The 9,762-nt window shown below is 43.6% G+C and overlaps 1 protein-coding gene and 1 non-coding gene across 2 annotated transcripts in view; one reads left to right on the top strand and one right to left on the bottom strand.

The window, feature by feature from the left end:
• ZCCHC2 (zinc finger CCHC-type containing 2) overlaps window positions 1-9,762 on the top strand; it is a 54,680-nt gene that overhangs the window by 7,474 nt on the left and 37,444 nt on the right. The window lies entirely within an intron of this gene.
• Window positions 1,805-1,922, bottom strand: LOC122149519. The gene has a single exon (XR_006163173.1). It is a non-coding gene; the product is annotated as a 5S ribosomal RNA (ribosomal RNA).

The raw sequence follows: 9,762 nt of genomic DNA, 5'->3' as shown, positions 1-9,762 counted from the left end.
CACTATGCTACCAGAGCTCCCAATCGGATAGCAGTAGCTGAAAAGAAACATCCCAGCAGCGGCCCGCGACCAATCACCGTCTCCCCGGGCGCCAGGGCCACCCGAGGGCCGCCGTCTTGGGGCTGCAGCTCGAAGCCCCCAGACATGGCGGGCGGTGATCAGGCACTGATTAATTACACACATCATCTGTGCCACCTCTGCCACTATCCACTTCCAAATGTTTTCATCACCCAAAAAATGCTTTTTAAATACAGCAGTTCTAAAGATCATCACCTCTAATGATCAGCACCTTGATTGATTTAATTTGTTGGCTTCTGCTGGGAGACAAGGTCTCTGTGAGTTAGAATCATAGACTGGTTTAGGTTTTTCATCCCTGGAGCCACAGGAGCTGAGAAGGGTGTCATTTGTAAGTAGAGACCTTAACGGGACTTACATAACATCCGCATGAGGTCTTCAGTAAATCTTAGCTGTTAGAGGGAAATGTTAAGCCTCCTTTGGAAGCAGGTGGTAGGAGAGTGGGCACATTGTCTCACAGGTTAAGAGTGGGGAGTAGAAATAGCTCTGCCTTCTGTGGGAATTCTAGGTTGTTTTGATTTGTTTAGGTTGTTTTGGCTGCGACGGTTCAGTTGTAAATGCCCCTTTTGGTAGAGGGTTAAGTAGTGATTATTTGGGTATCATATGTGAGGTGTTAAGTATTCTTCTGCAGTTACTTACATTTTTTTATATAGTGGTTCTCTAGGGTAAGCAGAACTCACCTGTACCATACTCTGGTACACTGTATGGCAGTGGTGCAGGTGGAAAGGAAGCAAGTTCCTTATATTCCTCAAGTTAATATTTTTAATTTTTGTGATTTTTTTTTTCTTTTTTTTTTAAATGAGGAAGAAACAGGAAGTGGATTAGAGAGACTGAAGTTATAGACTGTCAAAAGGCCTTACAGGCTGGTATTTGCTTAGTAGAGCACTAGGCTTAGAGGCTTAAATTCCAGCTCTGGCACTAGTTCAGTGACATTAACCACATCCAGCCACATGTGTCCCAAGCCTCGGTCTTGGTCTGTGAAATGGGGGTAACTTTTGTGTGAGCTTGTGATGATTGCATTCATGAAATAAGATAGAAAGTAGTTAACATACCGTCCTGAACCCAAATTCACTGTGAAGAATGGTGTGCAGTGCATTTTCCTGTTTCACAGCCACCCTGATTTCACATCAGTTGTTTTCAGGATGCGTTTCCTTTTGCAAGAAAACGTAATGCAGTCCATATAATTGAGTATTTCCAGTGTTCTCTATTATCATACTTCTAAATAGTTCAAACTTCAGGAAGGACAGGTAATTGAGAAGTTGATATTGAAGTTGATATTGGAGTTGATATATATATATATATATATATATATATATATATATATATTTTGAAGGACTTGTTTTGTTAACCTTCAGTTGTGAAGATGTGGTATGCCACAGATATAAACCCAAAGGAGGAAATTCTCTGGGTCATGAATCATTAAAATATGTATTCTCATACTGCGTTTGGGGGTGGGCGTGGGGAAAATAGATATTTTGAGTTTGGATTATCATCAATTTCCCATGCAACAGTCATCCACTTAAATCTTTATCCAGTTTTCACGTTTGTTGTTGTTATGTGCCGTCAAGTCAGACCTGACCCATAGTGACCCCTCCTTGGATTTCTGAGGCGGTATCACTACAGAAGTAGATTGCCCAGCCTTCCTTCTGAGGAGTGGCTGGTGGGTTTGAACCGCCAGTCTTCTAGTTAGCAGTCAAGTGCCTTAGGCACTATGCTACCAGAGCTCCCAAGCCTACAGCACCCGGTCTCCCAGGCGGTCTCCCATCTAAGTACTAACCAGACCCGACCCTGCTTAGCTTCCAAGATCAGACGAGATTGGGTACATTCAGGGTGCTATGGCCATAGACTCACATGTGTTTAGAAAACTATAATTTGGATAGAGTGGGAGGGGAAACATGGAACAAAATCCAAAAACTCAATAATGACCAGTATTACTGGTCAGATGAAGTCTGGTGAGACTCCCGATACTATGGCCCTGGAATACATTATGCGCCTGGAATAAAATGCACCCTTAGGGGCAGGCTCTCAGCCCAGTAGTTAACAAGATGTACACGCAGCAGACCACTCAACTCAGGATGCCGCACCCACATACACTATGGTAATACATCCCTTAGAGCAATGGACCACAGGACACCAGAGGACCAACATTCAAATTGAGGAAATGCAGGACACACAGGAGTGCATACATATGAGGGGCACAGGGGGAAGGTTGCAGGGCAGGGAGGGGAGGAGCCTGGGTTAGGGTTGGACATGGCGAATGGGGAATGAAACTAAATGTAGGCATTACGTTGAATGTAAAACAAGCTCTTAAAAAAAATTATTTAAAATAAGAGATAACTTAGACACAATTTATCAGCTTGAAACAAACCTAATAAAAAATATACCACGTTTAGGGAAAAAAAAAAGAGAAGAAAATGATAATCTAAAGGTGCTTTGTGGTTTTGTTAAGTTACATTAATTTTCATTAATTCATAGTACAGACTGGAATCCATAGATAATCAAGGGATATTTCTATGTTATTTTTGTAAAATGTGGCTAATTTTTTTGGTTTTTAAAATACTTCTGTCCTGTCAGAAATGTAAAGCTAAAATGTGGAGTTGTTCTTAAGCTAGGAGAAATGTAAAAAGGCCTGCTTTGCCTCAGAACAGACTGGGCTTTAATTTTATTGACTGTATTTTTTTGTTATGGAGGACTGTGTGTAACAGTACTTCTTTCATTTATAGAGAATGCTTTGTCCCAACAGCCTCCTTCATCCAGTTAACCTTTTTGGTTCTATCCATGTAAACAGTCACCCTAGAAGGGAAGTGCCTGCTCCTGTGTTCTTGTTGCAGGTGGTGGAGCCGCTGGGCTCTTGCTAGTCCATTTCCTTCTGCTCTTCCTGTGCTGCAGGGAGCAGTGGCCTTGAACTCTCTTCTAAAGGTCTTAGTCCGTACACCCGCACACACGCATGTGCACACACACGTGCATTTTTTTCCTCATTAAACAAATAATTTCTTATTTGCATTATTCTGAGATCCAGTTGAGGTTTTGAGAAGATCACTTGGGCAGGTTACTCAGTCTGTTTGTGTCTCAGGCTGCTCAGGATCAAGGATGCTACCACCATCCATTGTACATAACTGTCATGAAGAAGAATGTGACAAGTGTTTATGAAAATACTTGGTAAATGAATGATATCGTTTAGAGAGCAGATAACACAATTTGGTTGTAGTGGATGAGCAGAAAAGTAGAAACTTGAAAAGAAAATGGATATTGGTTCTAGAGGGCTTGGAAGGCCAGGTGAAAGGGATAGGTTGTCAGCGGGTTGCAGTAGGAACCAGTGAAAGCTTGGGTGTATGTCTGTGATACGGAACTCTCTGGATGACCACTGTCGCTTCCACCTGGTGTGTCTAAAGGGAATGCATCATTCATTGACTGAAACAGAAATCTTCCAGACTCACCTACCACTATACTCCCAGCCACCCTGATTTGCCTGAGAACCTTGCTCCTCTCCTCCCTCCGATCTTGACTCCATCCTTTCATCATCGTCATCACTGTTCTCTTTGGGGACTTTCTGCCTAGACTTTTACGGTAGTCTCCTCGCTAATTCCTCTGCTTTCCGCCTTCCCCCCTTAGCTGTCGGACACCACTGCCCATCCATGTTCCTAACAGGATATTTTCATCATATTGCATTTTCTTTCTGTGATTGTTGGACCGTGGCCCTTTCTCTCACTTTTCCTTCACATGGTCAGCCTTCCCTTCAAGGCTAAGCTCTTATCGTCACCTCTTGTGTCATGCTCTCTGGAACTGTCACCATGGCAGCCTTTTCTGAGTAACAGTAGCATGTATTTCAGTGTTCTGATTTTGGTACAAGAATCTCTGGTGGCACAGTGATTAAGGCATTTGGCTGTTCACCAGAAGGATAAGTGGTTTGAACCCACCAGCTCCCCATGGGAGAAAGATGAGGCACTCTGCTTCTCTAAGGATTTACAGCCTTGGAAACCCTATGGTTCTACTGTCCTTTAGGTCACTGTTGAGTTGGAATTGACTCAATGCCAGTAGGTTTAATTTTGGTACCTCTCATTGATATTTTGTATTATTTTTAACATAAGAAACTGCCTCCTCTATTAGATTTTAACTTTCTCAATGCTCAGGCATCCCATCTCAGTTTTTTTGGTCTGCATCATATTTATCATAAAAGTTCTATCATGATTGCCTGTGTATCAGCTTTCCAGAAAAACCTCTGAAGAATACTAGTGTGATCAACTACTTTAAGGTTAAATTAATTGCCTTAGGCTGTGAGTTTTTTGTTTGTTTTGAATTGTACTTATCTGGGAGCTTTGGTAGCATAGTGCCTAAGGCACTTGACTGCTAACCAGAAAGCTGGCGGTTCAAACCCACCAGCCACTCCTCAGAAGGAAGGTTGGGCGATCTACTTCCGTAGTGGTACCGCCTTGGAAACCAAGGAGGGGTCGCTATGAGTCGGGTCCAACTCGATGGCAGTGAGGCTTTAGTTGCTTTATAGAAGTGTTTGTAACTATGTCAGACCCACCACTTGCACGAGAAAGATGCAGCAATCCACTTCCATAAGAGTATATAACCTTGGAAACTATGGGCCAGTTAGTTCTACTCTGACCAGTAGGGTTGCTGTGGGTTGGAATCAACTTAATGGTAACAGGCTTTGTTTTGTGGTGTATAGTATAGGTACAGTTACTTCTTTAGGTCAGAAGCATGCAGCAGTATAGATTTGAGCTGAGTCGTTAATGGACAAATGCTCAAAAGTTGTGTTTATTAATTACTGTTTCAAAATCAGCCCATGTGTGCTCCCTCAGTTAATGAGGTTTTTGTGTGGATGGGGTACATAGATTGGTACAGCCTTAGTGGGGATATTTTGATAAGATGGAGAAAGTCACAGATCACAGACTGTTTTCTTGTCATTTGGATTGTTGTCTGTGGGATATCTGCTTTAGTGTTTATCTCCCATTTGTGATTTGCTTGAGGGGCAGTGAGTAATAAGATGGGGAGTTGAAAGAGAACCTTGTTTGTGATTAACAAGAATTGAAAACTTTGGTCACTGAAGTGAGCACTCTTTGTAGTGTGAGAGTGGTAGAATTTTTTTTTTTTTCTTTCTTAAAATGTCTACATTGGAATAGCTGGGTAATATAACTTACCTGTATCATAATTGAGTTTTATTTTGCAAATCAAATAATGTGAATTCCGGAGTGGGCCTAGAAGGGACAACATGGTGACATGTGAACCAAAATGTTGTGGTGTTTGGAGAGCACTTCCTTGAGAAAGAGGTCATCGTATGTACAAAGGAGTTGCCCAATGAGAGAAGGGTATTGAGGGATTTTGCAAATTTGGGGGGAGGATGCCCGTTCAAACAGGGGGCATTAAATGTAAGTCCTAGTGCAGTGTTTCTAACGCTATGCTTTTCACCTATCTATAAATCACTTACTGCCAAGGGTTTTTCTCAGACTCCAGGAATGTTTCTTCAGTGGAGAAGGTAACTTGTCTGCAGGAGCTGGAAGTCCTGGCAGTCCCCAGAGCCATCACCTGAGCCAGGAGCTCACTTCCTGTGAAGGCCCTTTCGCATCCCCTTGCTTTCATCTCTTGTGGGATCAGGTTGTGAAGGAGAAGACAGAAGGTCAGACATGGGCTGGCAGGAGGTACATACCTTGTCTAGGTCCCCTTGTGCTCATGCTCATGGGTATGGAGGTTTATAGATTGGGGGGCTGGAGCTGTATGAATTCCTGGTTCAACTTCCTAGTTCCTAGAGTAAAAGAGGAGAGCTTTTCCTTTGTGTAGTATGGGAGCAGAAGGCTGGTAAGTGGTACAGATGTGCTGGTGTGAACAAAGGGGGACCCCCCAGGATTGGTCATGGTTAGAAAACCATTACCGTTTCCCCTCTGGAGTCTATACACACTCTGGAGTTTTGTGGTCTAAGTACAGAGTTTGGATGTTCTGTCTGTCCACCAACCAGCGAGCAGACGGCATATTCAGGTTGAAGTAGCAAAGCCTGAAGAGAAGGCATGCAAAGCCAGCTCTTGGGTCAAAACTGTTGCCCTCTTCCATTCTCCACTTCCCTTCTCCCCATAGGTGATCTTATTAGCATTCTTTTCCCAGACTTTCTCTAATTGTGCAACCTACAGGTTCAGTTCTCTAAAAAAGACAATGGCATCAACAATTTTAATTTTTTTTTCATTTGTAATACATTCATATAGTTCCCAAAAAATACAGAGATAGTTATAACAAAGAGTTTCCCTTCCTCATCTTTTTCGTCTACCCCGTTTTATGCAGCCCCCCACTGTGCACAGGTGAACATTGTTAATTCACAGGTGGCATGTTAAGAACTGGTGTAGCTAGCGTTGCAGAGGCCAGGCCTGGGCTGCAATGGCAGAGTGTGCACAGAGTTCAGTAAACTGGGTGGCCCTGCTCCCCATATTCAGCAGTGCAGAGTGCATCTGCCCATATGCTGGGAGAGTGGGTTCTGCCACACTTTTTTTTTTTAATTGTGATTTGGGTGAACATTTACAGAGCAAATCCATTTTCTATACAGCAGTTCATATACATTTTGTCGTGACATTGACTGCAGTTCCCCACCTGTAACAGCTGTCTTCCTGCTTCTCCCTGTAGTTACCTCTTCCCTGAGTCCTTCCCTCCCATGCACCCCTCCCTGTGCAAACACTGCCCTTCTTCTCCCAAAATTGATAGCTCCAAGGAATATATCTACTTGATGTAAATATTCACCCCATATGCCTGTCTGTTGTTTGGCTGGAAGCCACAGGAGAGAGTTCAGTTCCAGACCTGCAGGGCGGCTAGGGGCCACAGTCTCAGGGGTCTCACAGGCTCTACCAGATCAGGAAACCTGGTCTTTTTTTTTTTTTTTTTTTTATGATTTTGAGTTTTATTCCACATTGTTCTCCCATTCTGTTCAGGATCTCCTGCACTGATCCCCCTCCAAGTTGTTGACAGTGGTAGGCGGGCTCCATCTAGTTCTTCTGGTCTCTTGGTCAGAAAGGCTGAGGATCTCTGCCACAGTTTTCTTGCTAAATCACCTCCTACCCTCATTGATAAGCTGCAGAGAAAGGGAGTCCAGGATGGTAGCAAAAAGCCACGTGGTGCTGCCTTTGAGCTGCTGGTTCATTGCTCTTTCGTTTCTCTGTTGCGTCAGTCTGGTTGTCTGCAGCACCACTTTCATACGGTACCAGAACGGGACTTCTGTCAGGTGCTGTGGGTGTTGTAAGGCATCACTTTGCGTTGGGTTGTGCTTTTTCATTGAGTAGAGATGTAACAAAAGGCTGCCTCTTCTGCCACATCTTCTCAAGTAAGGAGACAGGCACTAAGTGATTCTTAAATTACCCCTGGCTTCTTCCCTCCCCTCCCACAAAAATGGATGAAATCTGACATCTCAGTGATATTTCTAATAATGAATCATTTCCTAACATTCAAAGCAAAACTTTCTATGCTTCTTGCTTAAATGTAAGCTTTAATTGCAACTCTAATTTGAAAGAAGAGAATTTCAAAATATATAATTGTGTAACAAATTATCCAAAATGTAGAGGCCACAAAACATTGTTCCACCTCCTACTTTGGCAAGTAGCTACTGGGATCTTAAAAGCTAGCAAGCTGCCATCTAGATGTAACAATGGGTCTCTCCTCATCCAGAGCAAAGAAGAATGAAGAAAACCAAAATTCATGGAAATAATTAGTCCTAGCGACTGATACACCATCCGATCTGTAGCCTATATGACTATGAGACCAGAAGAACTAGATGGTGCCTGGCTACCACTGTTATCCACTTGGAAAGGGATCTATGTAGGAGATCCTTGATAGAGAGGGAGAACAATGTGGAACAAAACTCAAAATCATTTGGAGGAAAAAAAAATGCGGGGTGGGGACCAGGTTTGCTGGTCCGATAGAGCCTAGTGGAACCACTGATACTAGGCCCCTAACTGCCCTTCAGGTCTGGAATTGAACCCACACCTATGGTTTCCAGCCAAACAAAAGACAGGTATATGAGTTGAACATTTACCTCAGGTAGATACACTCCTTGGAGAGAACAATCATGGGAGAAAGAAGGGCTGCTTATGCACAGGGAGACAGCTCAGGGGGCAGGAGTGTATGGAGGGCTGGACACAGGGAAGAGGTAACTATGGGGAGGAAGGGGGAGGGGAGCTGTTGCATTGTGGTGAACTGTGGTCAGTGTCATGAGACAAAGTATATGTGAACTGCTGTATGGAAAGTGAATTTGCTCTGTAAATCTTCACCCAAATCACAATTAAAAAAAAAAAATGTAGAGGCCTAAAACAACAACTGTCTCATTATTATTACTCACAGTCCTGCTTTTGTTGCTGCTTCTCATAGACAGCTGGCAGCAAGGAAGGCTTCTCTGTGCCTGGTGTGTCTGGGCCCAGCTGGGGTGGCTTGCTAGCTGGGGGCTGGGGGTAGCAGCCCTCTCCCGCCCCACCCAGTACCCCAGCATGGCAGTCTCGGACTCCACCACCTCCAGTGGCCCAGGACCACAGCACCTGTGCTTCTTGACGCCCAGCCAGCGGCTGAACCCCAACAGGCCTGGAGCACCATTTCCATGACTTCCTGTTGGTCAAGCAAGTCTCTAAGGCCAGCTCAGATCCATGGGTTGGAAAATTAGATTCTACCTTTCAGTGGGAGAAGTAGCAAAACATTTTTGGCTGACTTTTCATTTACCACAAAAACTTAATGAAATGGTGTTATTATATACTCCTTTTACAATTATAAGTCTGGTAAGGTAGGTGTGAACACTTTGAAAGAACTGAGCAAATTTGGTTAAAAACAGTAGCTAAGAAACACTTCTGCTTTGTTTTTGTATTGAGCCTGTCTTGGTATTTTTGGATGTATAGTCTACATCAAAAGAGTAGAGGAAGCATGTAGAATATTTGTTAGATGAGCTAAAATAAATTCCACCTGCCATTTGACCTTTGTTAACAACATAAGTTCACGTGAAGCAAATGTGACCTTTGTGCTAATGGTACGTTTTCAGAGAAGAGGTTTTTAGGACTGTTCAGCTACTTGATTGCTTCACAAGAATTTTCCACATTAAAGAAATCTTCTTAGGTATTTTACAATCCTCACGGGCCTATGGGTGTCACAGTTCATGCCGAGTGATCATGGAGTGAGGAGTGAGACGACAGACCCGCAGACGCCTGAACTGCACGCCATGTCCATTGTGGCCACCAGTGGCTCTCAGAGGCAGGAGCTCTGGTGGTGTAGGGTTGGTTGTTCAAACCCACCAGCCGGTCCATGGAAGAAAGATGAGGCAGCCTGCTTCTGTAAAGATTTACAGCCTGAAAAACCCATGGGCGTCGCTGTGAGTCAGGATCCACTTGATGGCAGTGAGTTTGGTTTGGGTAGAGCTCTTAGAGGAGGCAAGCTACAGCTCTAGTGAGTTCACGGCCTATACGTACCAAGGCTGTATGTGTGTTGTGTATGTTTTTGCAAGGCCAGAATCTTTAAACTGTCTTCCTAATCCAGTCAGAGAAGAAGTCACTTTTCCTTTGGTCGTGACACTTTTATCAGAGCTTGGCTTTGTAAAGTGCCACTTTTGGCATGTCATCTGTACTGTGTTCCCATGGGAATCTGAACTTATTAGAGAGATTGTAACTCCTTTCTCTGAGAGTCCGTTCTTGGATTTTATGGCACCTTTTCCCCAGGAGAAGTGAAGAGAAGCAT

Source organism: Orycteropus afer, unplaced genomic scaffold (assembly GCF_000298275.1).
Source record: "Orycteropus afer afer isolate SDZICR_OR568_19922 unplaced genomic scaffold, OryAfe1.0 scaffold00029, whole genome shotgun sequence".
Lineage (NCBI taxonomy): Eukaryota > Metazoa > Chordata > Mammalia > Tubulidentata > Orycteropodidae > Orycteropus > Orycteropus afer.
Note: the sequence above shows the minus strand (reverse complement) of the source record. Positions and strands in the feature narration are given on the sequence as shown.